Source organism: Bos mutus, chromosome 29 (assembly GCF_027580195.1).
Source record: "Bos mutus isolate GX-2022 chromosome 29, NWIPB_WYAK_1.1, whole genome shotgun sequence".
NCBI classification, from domain to species: domain Eukaryota; kingdom Metazoa; phylum Chordata; class Mammalia; order Artiodactyla; family Bovidae; genus Bos; species Bos mutus.
The window spans coordinates 33,895,611-33,908,904 of record NC_091645.1 but is presented as its reverse complement, the minus strand read 5'-3'; positions in this window follow the sequence as shown (position 1 = coordinate 33,908,904).

The window sequence follows — 13,294 nt, the reverse complement described above, 5'->3', positions numbered from 1 at the left end:
CCAGGCTCCTGGCTTTTTCAGCTGCTCCCCTGCCCCACCCCAGAGAGGTCTGAGGCCCCTCAGGTGTCCATCCTGCCCATTTTCCTTCACACGTCCTTTGGTCTCGCAGCCTGGCTTTCTTCCACGTGTTCCGTCTTTCCTCTGGAAACTGGAGTTAGTCCCTTTTTGATTTCCGAGCTTGGCTACATATTTGATTTCTTTAAAAACATCTATTTTGGGACATCTCTGGTGGCCCAAAGGTTAAGATCTTGTGTTTCCGCTGCAGGGAGCGCTCGCTTCATCCCTGGTTGGGGAACTAAGATCCTCCAACATGCAACACATCATGGCCAAAATAAAATAGAATAAAACAAAAAGATGACTTGTGCAAATCTGCTATATAGCCCAGGGAGCTTGGCTCGGTGCTCTGTGATCACCTAGAGGGGTGAGATGGTGGGTGGGAGTGGGAGGGAGGGAGGTTCTGGAGGGAGGGGATATATGCATACTTACAGCTGATTCATATTGTTGTACAGCAGGAACTAACACGACATTGTAAAGCAATTATCCACCAATTAAAAACAATTAAAACAATTAAAAAAACTAAAATTAAAAAAAAGAAAGGATGAGTAAGATCTACAGGTACTGATGCCCATGGTCTAATGTAAAATGGAAACAAGAGGAAAAGCAGACTATAGATATTGTGGGGTATGATACCATTTGCTAAAAATGAATAAATAAATAAAATACATATTTTACGTAATGTTTTATGTGTTTGAGGCAGAAGGTGACTTCCCATCGTAGTTCAGCACTAGACTGGACATATCTAAGGTTGTCTACACACACCTGGGGAGACATCACACGCTCAGAAGTTCACAGGGCTGGAAGTGGTGGTGATTGTCCCTGTGACGTATCACATGGGGCTGCAATGAGCCTCTAAAGAGGCAGTCTATATTCAATATCCTGTAATAAACTACCATGGAAAAGAAAAATAAATAAATAAATGAATCAAAAGGCAATTAGTATTGGGAAGCACTTCCAAGTGTCTGAAAAGAGGTCACAGATGCTGGATTGACTTCCTGTGTTTGCTAGAACAAATTATCACACAACTGACCATTTAAAGCAACACAGAGCCGCTCTCTTACAATTAGAGTCCAGAAGTCAGGCATCAGTATCCCAGGGTGGAAATCAAGGTGTTGGCATGACCATACTCCCTTCCAAATCTGTAGGGGAAGAGGCATTCCTGACTCCTTCCAGCCTCTGATGGGGTCAGTGTTCCTTGGCTTGTAGCTGCATCATGTCAATCTTCAAAGCTGAAATCTTCGAGTCTCTCTCTGCTCTGTCTTCACATGAACTTCTCTCCATACGTCAAATATTCTTCTACCTCTTTCTGGTAAGGATCCATGTTATGGCATTTAGTGTCCACTGGGTAATCCAGGATACTCTTCCCATCTGGAGATTTTGAACTGGAGAGACTCACCCTGTTTTGTTTTGTTTTCTGTTTCTATACAAGGATAGATTTATGGATTTCAAGACAAAGGTCTGGATAGTCAAAGTTATAGTTTTCCCAGTAGTCATGTATGGATGTGAGATTTGGACCATAAAGAAGGCTGAGAGCCGAAGAATTGAGGCTTTCACTTATGGTGCTGAAGAAGACTCTTGAGAGTCCCTTGGACAGCAAAGAAAATCAACCCTGAATATTTATCGGAAGGACTAATGCGGAAACTGAAACTCCAATACTTTGGCCACCTAATGTGAAGAGCTGACTCATTAGAAAAGACCCCGATGCTGGGAAAGATTGAAGGTGGGAGGAGAAGGGGACAACAGAAGATGGGATGGTTGGATGGCATCACCAACTCAATGGACATGAATTTGAGCAAACTCAGGGAGATAGCAAAGGACAGGGAAGCCTGGCATGCTGCAGTCCATGGGGTTGCAAAGAGTTGGACGTGACTTAGCAACAGAACAACAAATGGATTGCATGAATTGGAGGGTGGGTTCATGACTGACCCACAGCGACAATCATGTGTTTGGTTTAGGGGACCACTTTTCCATCTACTACAGGTGGTGATGAAAACTATGAACAAGAAAATTGTCTCTTTTCTCCCAGCATACTAAAGGAACCATTTCAGAGGGAGAAGCAGAAACAATAGACAGCATGTTCGCTAAGACCAGGAGAACTGCTTTGCAGAGAGGAAGTGGGAAATGAGATGAACCCAGTCACAGCTAGGAATGTGCATCAGAGAGGAGATAGTTTTGAGGTGATTCTGTTCTGCTGGGAACCCTAGGGAGATGCTTGAGGACAAGGAAGATGGTAGAGCTGCCGTAGATACCCCCTGGTCCTCCATGGCTCAGCTGATTTTTAGGCAACAGGTTTTACTAGATAATTCCAACAGTGCACTTGTCTATGAATGTGTGTGTGCTTAGTCGCTCAGTTGTGTCTGACTCTTTGCAACCCTATGGACTGTAGCCTGACAGGCTCCTCTGTCCATGGGACTCTCCAGGGAAGAATACTGGAGTGGGTTGCCATGCCCCTTTCCAGGGGATCTTCCCAACCCAGGGATCGAACCCATGTATCCTGCTTTGCAGGTGGATTCTTTACTCTCTGAGCCACCAGGGAAGAATGGCTGATGGAATAAAACCATAAACGTGCTATGTCATACTCTCTTTCACCAAATTCCAAGAACATAGTGTGAAAATCTTGAGGGATGGGGTCAGATAGAGATCAATACATTCAGTTCACCAGGGTCGACTGAAGGGCAGTGGAAATCCCTCAAAATAAATTAAAGCATGTTCTACGGCAAAAGTATATTTTCAAAATTTGGAGAGGGGAAGAGGGGAAGACCCAGGCATACAGGGGTCATGTCAAAAGAGGGGTGGGATTGCACAAAGTTCAATAAACTAAGAAGCTCATCTGGGTCAGAAAAAAAGAAAATATTAGAGGTCACGCAAGTCAAGTTAGAGACTGAGTGCTATTTCTCTACAAAATTAAGCAGAACAGGAGTGTCCCTTGAAGGCAAAGTTTGGAGAAAAAACAGAAATTTTCCACACATGCATCAAGGCTTCTTGAGATTCAACAGAAAAACTCGGTAAGTTTCTTCTCAGACTTGAGGATCCAAGTATTTGATCAGGGAAAGGGTGATAGAAAACCCCACACTCCCAATGCAACCTGATCTGGAAGTACATTCTACCTCTTATAGGTTCACAAGTCTAGCAGAGCTTCTCTTTTTAAAACACAAATAAGCCCAGAAAGAAAAAAACACGGCGATCATTATAGACCTCGGTGTGAATATCTTCTGTGAATGAACCCCTTGCCTTTTTTGTGCTTCAGTCTCAGGAAAGACATTAAATATATATATATATATATGTGTGTGTGTGTGTGTGTGTGTATGTAATTATTTCAGGTTTGATTGTTCTTCATTGTTGCTCGGACTTGCCTCTAGCTGTGGCAAGCAGGCTTCTCATTGCAGTGGTTTCTGCTGTTGCAGAGCAGGGTCTCTAGAGCTCAGGCTCAGTAGTTGTGGCTCATGGGCTTGGTTGCTTGGTGACATGTGGGATCTTCCACCAACTAGGGATCAAACCCGTGTCTCCTGCATTGGCAGGTGGTTTCTTTCTCACCCAGCCACCAGGGAAGCCCTATTTTATCTTATTATTATTATTATTATTATTTTTGAGGAATCAAGAAGAAAAATGGATACAGGGGAAACTTGGGGCACCTTCAAAAGGGGAACCCCAAGGAGACATCTGGGCCATGAGCTGTGGTCAGCCTGAGGCAAGGGAGGGAAGCTCCCAGACATTTGTTTTCACTCCTGTGTGGAGAATATTGCCATTCATCATCTCTCGTTTACGTTTCCAACCTGCCCCTGTGGGTGGTGGGGCTGCCTCACCTCACAGATGTAAGGGACACCATTAGGGTGACAGGGTTTGGAGCCAGAGGGGCAGGAAGTCCAGCCCTGGCTTCTCTGTCTTACTTCCAAGTCATGAGCTTTCTGGTTCTGGGGGTTGGGATGTGGCCACGTGTTGCTTCCCTGCGTCTGGGCTGCCTCAGGCCCAGGGGAGGGGTCCTCACACCCCCCTCCTGCTCCTGCTGCCGCTTCCGGTGGGCTGGGTCCCTCCCTTGCTGTCCCAGCACCAATGCCCCAAGTTCCCCAGTCCCCGGGCATCCTGAGAGCAGGAACTGGGTCTTATTTAGGTGGCCTGCCAGGTGCCCAGCACCAGGCTCGCTACACATAAAAAACGGCCCAGAATCTGGTACCCAGTGAGGGCACAGTCCTGACAGGCCGTGGCCCTGGGAACATTCAGCAGTGTCCTCTGGGCTCCAGCACTGTGTCAGGCGCTCACATAAAATTTGCGTTTGTTAATCCTCAAAAGCACCCTGTGCCAAGACTGTGACTCAATTCCACAGAGAAGGAAACCAAGGCTCAGAGAGGCAAACCGGCTTGTCTGAGGTAACCCAGCCACGGAGGGTGTTAGGGCCGGAGCCCTGCCTGTGGTGCTCCCCTCACCCCAGGCTGGAGGCCCGGAGATGACCACAGGGGTCTGGCAGCACCAACAGCACCTTTTGTATGGAGACACTTAAGGGAAAAGATGACCCGAGGGTTCTGCAGAAAGCAGCCTGTTCCATGAGCAGGTACAGGGCTGGCTGACCAGCATGCTGGGAGTGGGGGCTAGGGGTGATCAGAGGAGCAGGGACCCTGAAGGAGGAGGGGGCCTGGAACAGCAGACTTGCAGCCTGCAATGCAGTCTCTGCTCCCTGAGAAGTGGGTGAATCATCTGCTCAGCAGCTGCGGAGCAGACGTGTCGCCAGCGCCCCCCTGTGCACACAGGGAGAATTGGATCCGCCGCAGGGGTGGCCCTGCAGCCGCTGAACCCTGAGCATGGCGCACGCCTGGCTTCCAGGCCAAAAATTGGCAAATGCTCCTTCAGTCCCAGGAACAAATGACTAAGCGTGTCTCCAGGCCCAGCGGGAGCGAGGCCAGCCCTTCGGTCTCTCCTGTCGCAGTGGAGCCTCTGGCCCTGGGCCCGATTTTGGGTCTCCGGGCTCCTCCCAGTTGTGCCGGGAAGGGATGAGCTGGGGCATCCTCCAGAGGAGAGCAGGGCTTTACAGTGAGTTGTACTGCCCAGCTCTCTGCAAGCGGGCAGGTCTCGGGGAGAGGGGAATGTGCGCTGGGCTGTCTGCTGGGTTGCCTTCTCCTTTCATTGGGCAGTTTTTTCTCTGGATTTCAGTTTCTCCTCCTGCAAAGCGAGCATTGGATCATATTGGGGCTGACATAGGGTCAGGTGTTGTTTGCCTCCTCCTGGGTACTTTCTGGCCCTTCCCCATGGCCCCTCATTGCATACCTCTCCTTGGAACCAGTCATAAGGAATGTGGAGGGTTTTAATAAAAAGAAAAAAAAACGGGGGTAGAGAGTTTATTTACATCAGAGATCACAGGACAGGGTTACTGAGGTTCCTCTGGCTGCAGGCTCAGATTCCACGGGAGAAAATCCACTCCGGAGCTGAGAGGTGCTGTTCCTTTAATTTAATGGTCAGGTATTTATTTAGCAACTATTATGTGCCAAGTGAAGCACTGTGCCCATTCCCCTCTTCCTCCCTGCAGCCTAAGTAACAATCTAGAGAAGATATAGAGTTGCATCCTAGCGGCTGTAATACAGAATTGTGTCTTTGCTCTGCTTACATCTCTGTAAATATGCCTTTGCATGAAATCTAGAAAAATGATACAGATGAACCTATGTGCAGGGCAGGAATGGAGATACAGACACAGAAGGGGAGAGTGGGATGAAGTGGGAGATTGGGATTGACATGTATGCACACCCTGGGTACAACTGATAGCTAGCAGGAAGCTGCTCTGTAGTGCAGCGCGCTCAACTCAGTGCTCTGTGGTGACCTCGAGGGGTGGGATTGGGGGAGGGCTGGGACGGAGGGCCACGAGGGACGGGATATGTGTATACATGTAGCTGACTCACTTCTTTGTACAGCAGAAACTAGCACAACATTGCAAAGCAATTATAGTCCAATAAAAACAATTTAATTGCCTTTGTATGAGGAAAAGAATTGGAGAGAACTAGAAACTTAAGGTGGCTCAGCAGTAAAGAATCCACCTGCCAGTACAGGAGACCTGCGTTCCCTCCCTGGGTCGGGAAGATCCCCTGGAGGAGGAAATGGCAACCACTCCAGTATTCTTGCCTGGAGACTCCCATGGACAGAGGAGCCTGGTGGGCTACAGTCCACAGGATCGCAAAGAGTCAGGCACGACTGAGCACACACACACACACACACACACACACACACACAAACACGCACACACACTGAAACTTAAAGTGTGAAACAAGAGTTGATTTGATGGTGTGTCAGAAGATGGGAATGGGCAGCTTTTGCTGTTACACTGTTGCCCATGAAACACACACACAGAGCATCCCAAGGGTGTGTTGACACAGACTCAGGGAGCCTCCACTCTGGGGCCCCAGAGGCCCTCTGGCTACAGCAGCTAGAAAGTCCTGGCACAGATGTCATGTCAACATCAGCATTAAAGCAGGATGTTCACACACCCAGGGAAGCAACTACAGAATTAAAAAAAAAAATAATAGATTCATTCATTCCGTCAGTCAGTCAGTCATTCATGGCTGAAGATACACAGATAATTAATACACACTTCGTGCCCCGCAGGAAAACACAAGGAGAACAAACGGGAAAGAGTCAAGAAATGTTCTTTATCAGGTGAGCACAAGCCCGAGAGAAGTGTGTTCTTAATTAGCAATTAATGATACATTCCCATCTTCACAGCTCACTGTTTATAAGCAATCTGTCAGTTATGAGTACTTTTATTGTTATTATTGACATTATTATTTATGGAGCTTTCTGGGAGAAACGGCAGGGAGGAAAGAGAGACAGGAGGAGTATATTTTAAATGGACTAGGAGAGTCTATCAGTTGGAAAACAAAGCTCTTAAAGAAGTTTTCGAAAACTTGAAAAGAATCTTTAACATACCAATTAACCCTGAACTCACCCAGGACATCTACTGCTGCCCCCAGTCCCTCCCATCCCCAGAGCACCTAAATAAGGGTGGAGAGTGCTCTTTGACTGACCTCTTTCTCCAGGACTGCAGGGACTGCATGCTGGTCCCCTCTGTACCCTGGGGTGCAGCAACCAGTCGCAAAGAGGGGTGGCTGGGGATCACAGCTGAGTGGGCAGTGCCCCCTCTCTACCTCTGGTTAACCCAGCGGGCAGCCTGGGAGGAGGCAGACCGCAACCCTTCTGTGCATTACTGACCCCTGACACTGCAGGGAAGTTCAGGGCAGGAGTGGACCCCACTGATCAGAGGAGGGTCTGCTGACCCTTGCCGAGGGGGTCGGCCCCTTGCTGGCCAGCATCCTCTGCTTTACGGACAAGGCGGGCAGGGCGGATCTTCCAGGACTGGGCAGAGCTTAGCTGAGCTCTTGAATTCCTGGCTTGCTCCATGCTTGTCTTCCTCCTGGCTGATGAATGAATTGGATTATCGAAAAACAAACAAAAAAAAATGGACACAACCTCAACCTTTACTCCATGACCATCATTACCACCAAAATGTTCCCCCTCCAAAGCCCTGTAGGCTTATGCACATATGAATAAAACAACCCCCTTTGCCCTCTCCTCTCCTCCCAACCCCTACACTTCATATAACATTAGGCCACCAAGAAAAAAGGATGTTGCCTAAGAAACATTACGGAAAGCCTGTGGATTTTTGTTTACGCGGACCTTTCAAATCAAGCTGTCATCTTTAATATTCTTATCCCAAGCGCCATCCAAAAGCAAAATTCCTGTAACCAAAGCCCATGAGGAAATTTAGTACAGAAGAATTTCACAGGGATCAGACTTTTCTCCCTTTCAAGAAGGTACTGAAGCTAAAATACAACAAACAATACAACAGCCTCTGCAGGAAAGTGCATCAGAGAAGCCCTTGCTTGTTTCTATACATTTCATTTTAAAAAATTTCTTTATTTTAAACTGGAGGCTAATTCCTTTACAATATTGTGTTGGTTTCTGCCATACATCAACATGAATCAGCCATAGGTATACACACACATGTCCCCTCCTTCCTATTTCATTTTTTGATCAACTTATCTGCCCATGAAAACTGAGCCCAGGGGAACGGATGTAAGTCCCAGTCTGGGGCTGCAAAGGGTTAACGCTTTTTTCTTCTTGTGTGGAGCTCTGAAGATGTGAGAAGAGCCCTGGTCAATAGACAGATATATTGACTTGTTATTATTTAAAGTTGTTTAACCAGGTAGAGATAAACGAAAGCTTTCAGCAGCTGAACTATCACACAAATCACAATTAAGGTGGCATATGTGTTTGGGAGACGTAAAATCAATTCCCGCGAAGATAATGTTTTAGTCTCTATTTGAACTTGAAAACAGAAGTAAATTTTCAGCAGCAACAGCTGGGCTTGTTCCATCCAGGAGGCTCTCTATTAACTGTACAAGAAGGGCCTTTATTACCTCTTCTAATGGTTTTCCTCTATGGTTTTGTCTTCATCAAAAAAGCCAAACTGATTGCGGTGGTGCTGTTTACTGACGCGCCGGTCGGGGTAGGGGCGGTGGCAGCTGTGTGTTCCCAGCCCCCGGGTGGACCTCTCTCTCCTTGTGGTGAGCCTCTTGTTGGGAGGCCAGGATGATGGAGCCCTGGGGGCTGCTGGGGGGACCGGGTCAGGAGTTTGGGGGGCTGGTCTCAGCCTGTGCAGGAAACTGAGGCATCTTTTGATCTAAAGTAACCCCTGGGGTTGGATCACCTGCAAAGATTCCCCCAGAGGGATGCGACCTCTGAGTCCCACCATTAACATGTTAATCATGTGAGTGTGTGTGTGTGGTCATGTTAATTCTGTCTACTCCCTGGAGTATAGGGACCATATTTAATTTCGCTGGGTCCTTTATTGGACTTAGTGTGTTTCTGGCACATCATATGTGATTACAAAGTGGGTAATGGATGTGGGGAGCCCACAGGTGCAAAGGCCCGGATCTAATCCACTCCCCGTCGCATTGCCCTTCTCAGCCTTCCTCACACTCAGTCACGGGCATGGAGGCTGGTGACTTTTCACTCCTCTTGCATTTTCCCAGTGAACTAGGACAGGAAGCCGCCAGGTAAGCTAGTGCAAGCAAGGGTGGGCACAGGTCCCCCTTTGGGGGTCACAAGGCTTGCCTATGAGTAAAAGGAATATACAAATGAGGAAGATTGGCCTCCACCAGGAAGCCAGTAGGGGAAGAAGATACCTTGGTTCTAGAATAAGAACAGAGCTGGTCAGGAGAGGAAGAGGGTCAGTGAGGGACCAGAGGCCAGGAGCCCGGCCCCATTTTCATCTCGTCTGGGTGCTACCAGCTGGGAGGTCTGGGGCTCACCACAGGCTCTGGGTTGTAGGGGCTTTGTCTGAAAAATGTGAGCGGTGAGATCCAGGCTTAAAACATGAACGCTTGTAAAAATGCAAGATTAGTATTCCTGCCAAAGGGAAACAGACAGACGAGCAAACAAAACAAAACAAGCAAAAAGAAGAAAGGTGAAAAGAGACGACTTGTTCTGTTCAGACCCGTTCTCGTTTAGACAACGGAGTGAGTAGGTGAGTCCTATGACAAATCTCGCGTCTCGACGTCTTTTGCTTCTGGGTGATTCTTCCTAACCCCTGACCTCACTGCATCAACGCTGGGGACCAAAAGGTGGCCCTCACACCCGTTTCACCCTATGGTGTTGACTGCCCCCTTTCCGTCTCCAGGGCATCTCTACACAGCCTCTGCTCAAGGGCTGTTTAGATCAGGTTCCTCAACTCAAAAGCCAAGGAGTCACTTATGCACCAGTTACTGAGGTTTTCAGTGCACCAGGTACCGTGGTAGGTGCTGGGGAAGCAAGCTCTGTGACAGACAGGGGAGTCAACGGGGGAAGAGAGAAATTCTCACAGAGACAGGACACTTATATTTATAAGTCAGTGGTTCCTAATCGCCTGAATGGAGTCACATTTGGCTGAATAGTGTCTGTATTTCCATCATCCATAATCTGTTATCCTAGGCAGTGATTTTTGGTGATCTCTCTTTTTCATTCAAACTAGAAAACATGACCCTCTCTGTGTCCTGGGAGCCTGGAATTAAATACTTTCCTCCCTTCATTTCTATGCAGGATCAACAATTCCCTCTGTGTATTGCTTCTCAGAGGCTCTCAGACTTGTGCTTGGTTTAGGGTCAGGCACTCATGAGCCACCTCTCCCTGGGGCTTGCTCCCTGATGGCAAAATGGAAAGGGGCAACCCGCAGAGGACAGGCATCTTCTAGACCCGACCCTTGGAGCCAAGAGAGCGTCCTGGGACTTGGTGCCATTTTCTCTCAATATGCGTCACCCCGCCTTCCCTTCTGGAAGCTCACAGGGAAGGTGGATGTCCACAGACTTAAGTGACTGCTCTCGGTTCGGTCAACAGAGCCCTGAGAACAGGGGGCCGTGGACCCTGAACCAGGAAGAGTGTGGGGTGTGGAGCCAGAGGGACCCAGGGTGGAGGTGGTTCCAACCCTGCTGACTTCTAGCCCCATGGAGATCCCTAGCACCTACCTCTGGTCTCCAGGGGGATGGTGCATCTTGCTTGAGGTGGTTTGAATACTATATGAATTAGGCATGGGAGAGCTCCTAGCTCTGCTAGGTCCATGCGTGAGCTCAATAAACATTAAGTGCTGTCTCCCTTAGGCCCTTGCTCTTCTCCCTCCATCCTGCCTGACTCCTCCCTGTACACACATTGCCGTTGTCATAACACAGCTGTGCAAGGCACACTGGGCCGGCCACAGTGTCTCTTTCTTCTGAGCATGTCACCGTGATTGTGCATCTTCACCCTGGGCACATCCCCGTCACGTCTTACTCTATTCCTCAGCAATTTCCAGCTTCTTAAGGTAAGAACTTTGAGAAAGAGAGGGGCAGATTGAAGAGCGATGAAACTGCCCATGACCAGAGAGAGTGCAGGGAAGAGTTGGGCAGGGACAATGGAGCTTCTGCCTCTACAGTAAGGATTGACATCAAAGCGGGCACATTCAAACCGCAGACTGACTCTGATACCAGAGCACCGCTGCATGAAGTGGAAGACGGCAGACGGGAGCAATCGCAGATAGGGTTGTCCAGGCAGCCCTGAGATGGAGGCTCTGGCTTCATCAAGAGAAGAACTGGGGGCTTTGTATCTGAGGACCTCCAAGGAGTCCCTTTACTGTCCTAGCCGACTCCATCACTCAGCCACTGCTTCTCTAATAAGCTGATTCCCCCGAGACCTTCACCGAGGAAGAGACAGAAACAGCAGTGATTTGGTCTTGTAACCAGAGCAACCGTCCTTGCAAGCTCGCCTTGCAGGGAATGAGGCCAAGAGTGAAAAAGGAAGCAGGCTCCATGGGTAGCGCCCAGCTTGACTTCCTCCTCAGCCAACCCAGAAAGCATCTCCCACCCTGTGGGGTCCAGGCATCAGGGAAGCCAGGGAACTCCTCTGTGCTTTTGAAGTCAGTTTGCTCATCCGCCTAGGACCACATGGAAGCAGAGGAGAAAGAGGGGAGAAAGTGGCATTATTTAACACTCAGGGGCTGGATGCTTTGCCTGGCGCTCTTCATGTGTTACTTCCTGTGACCCTAAGGACAGCTCTGAGAATATGATATCTAAGTAGAGCCATTCTTCCTGTTCTGTGGGGTAGGGGATGGTCCTCCCCGACATGTTGGGACCATCATGTGGGGTAGTTGGGGGTGGTGGTTGTAGAAGGGACAAGACAGAGCTGAAAGTGAAAGAAAGAGACTCACTGCATGGCCACCTCCCTGTTCAGAGCATCCAAGCTGGTAGCTTGCCTGTTCTTCCCATAGTGTCTGCCCTCGTCCACGTCGCAGCAGTGCCGTGACAATTATAGACACAACTTTGCAGACAAGGAAACTGAGGCTGTAAGAGATGTTGCTGTAAGCTCACAGGCACACAACTCATCTACGGCAGAATCTGGATTTCAACTCAGCTTTCCCTGGTGTGCAGCTTCCACCCCCTCGCCTCTGAGCAGCACACACGGGCGGGCCCAGACTCACATGGCTAAGTGCTTACATGCACTGATAGGGCCTCCTAGACAACTCATGGTGCAGAGATGTAGTGGACACGATGCCTCCTGCTGAGATGCAACCTTCCTGGCGGGTCTCTCTGGGATCATCGGGGCGGCGGAGGGGAATGAACAGAGCAAGAAGAGTCATTCAGGTGGAATGTATGCCTCTTAAAGTTGCTCTCTGATGAGGTCTGGAAGCTTACAAACCTTTCTGAAATTTGCTCACGAGCAAATGAGCATCAAACAATGTGATAAACAGACAGAGGACTTGCCTGACTCTAACATTGAACAATGTGGGAAATAGACGGGACTTGCCTGACTGCAATGCAGACAACAGATGAATCTCGGTGCTTGGTCATCCCTCCCACCCCGTCACCCGCTGAACTGAGGTTGGGCCTCTTGCACTAGACATGAAAAGTGCCAGATCCTATCTAGGTAGGGGGTAGCTGTGCTGGTTTGCCTTCTTCCTGCTTAACTCATCTGGTACTTCCTGACTCTCCTCTTCCATCACAGCAAGCGATGAAGGCAACACCTTTGTCAAACAAAATCAAGATGCAGAGCAAGTGGAGGATGCTGAATGAATCGCAGATGATCCAAGGAGTTAGAGTTCTTATGGAATGAAAGTGGGAAGCAGAGAAGGAAATCAGGGTCCCTTGTGGATGGTGATGATATAATTAGATGACTCAGGAAGACGCTGATGGTGCTTAAACCTCTCCACCTGGAAGTTCTAAGGATTTTTGAAAATGAATACATCAAAAATTGCATGAGACCTCATCATCCTCCTGTTTTGAGGATCTTAGAATTGTACCATCTCCTACTCAGTTGGCTGACTTAGAGACCTGGAATATTCCTCATATTTCACATTCTCCATCACCCCAGGCATCTAGTCCTTCTTGTTTGATTTCTCTTCTAAAACTCACCCCCGACTTGGTTAGTGTTCCTTATCATTCCTCACCTGAAAGATTTTAACCCTAACATGTTACTTTTTTGCCCATTAATCTGCTTTCCTGACATGGTGATCTTCCTAAATTGCAAATATGGTTTAGCTACCCTACTGATTAAATCCTTCTACACTTCCCCTCTTTTAAGACAAGTCCAAGCATCTCAACATTTCTGGAGATTTAAGGACCTGTCCCTGCTTGCCCCTTCCACCCTGTCTCCTGCCATGCTGCCCCTGCCCTCACCCGTCTTGGGATAATCTGCACTTCCAAGTTCCTGACTGTGCTATGCTTCTCACATCTGTACAGGCTCCTCAAGGAGAAACTTC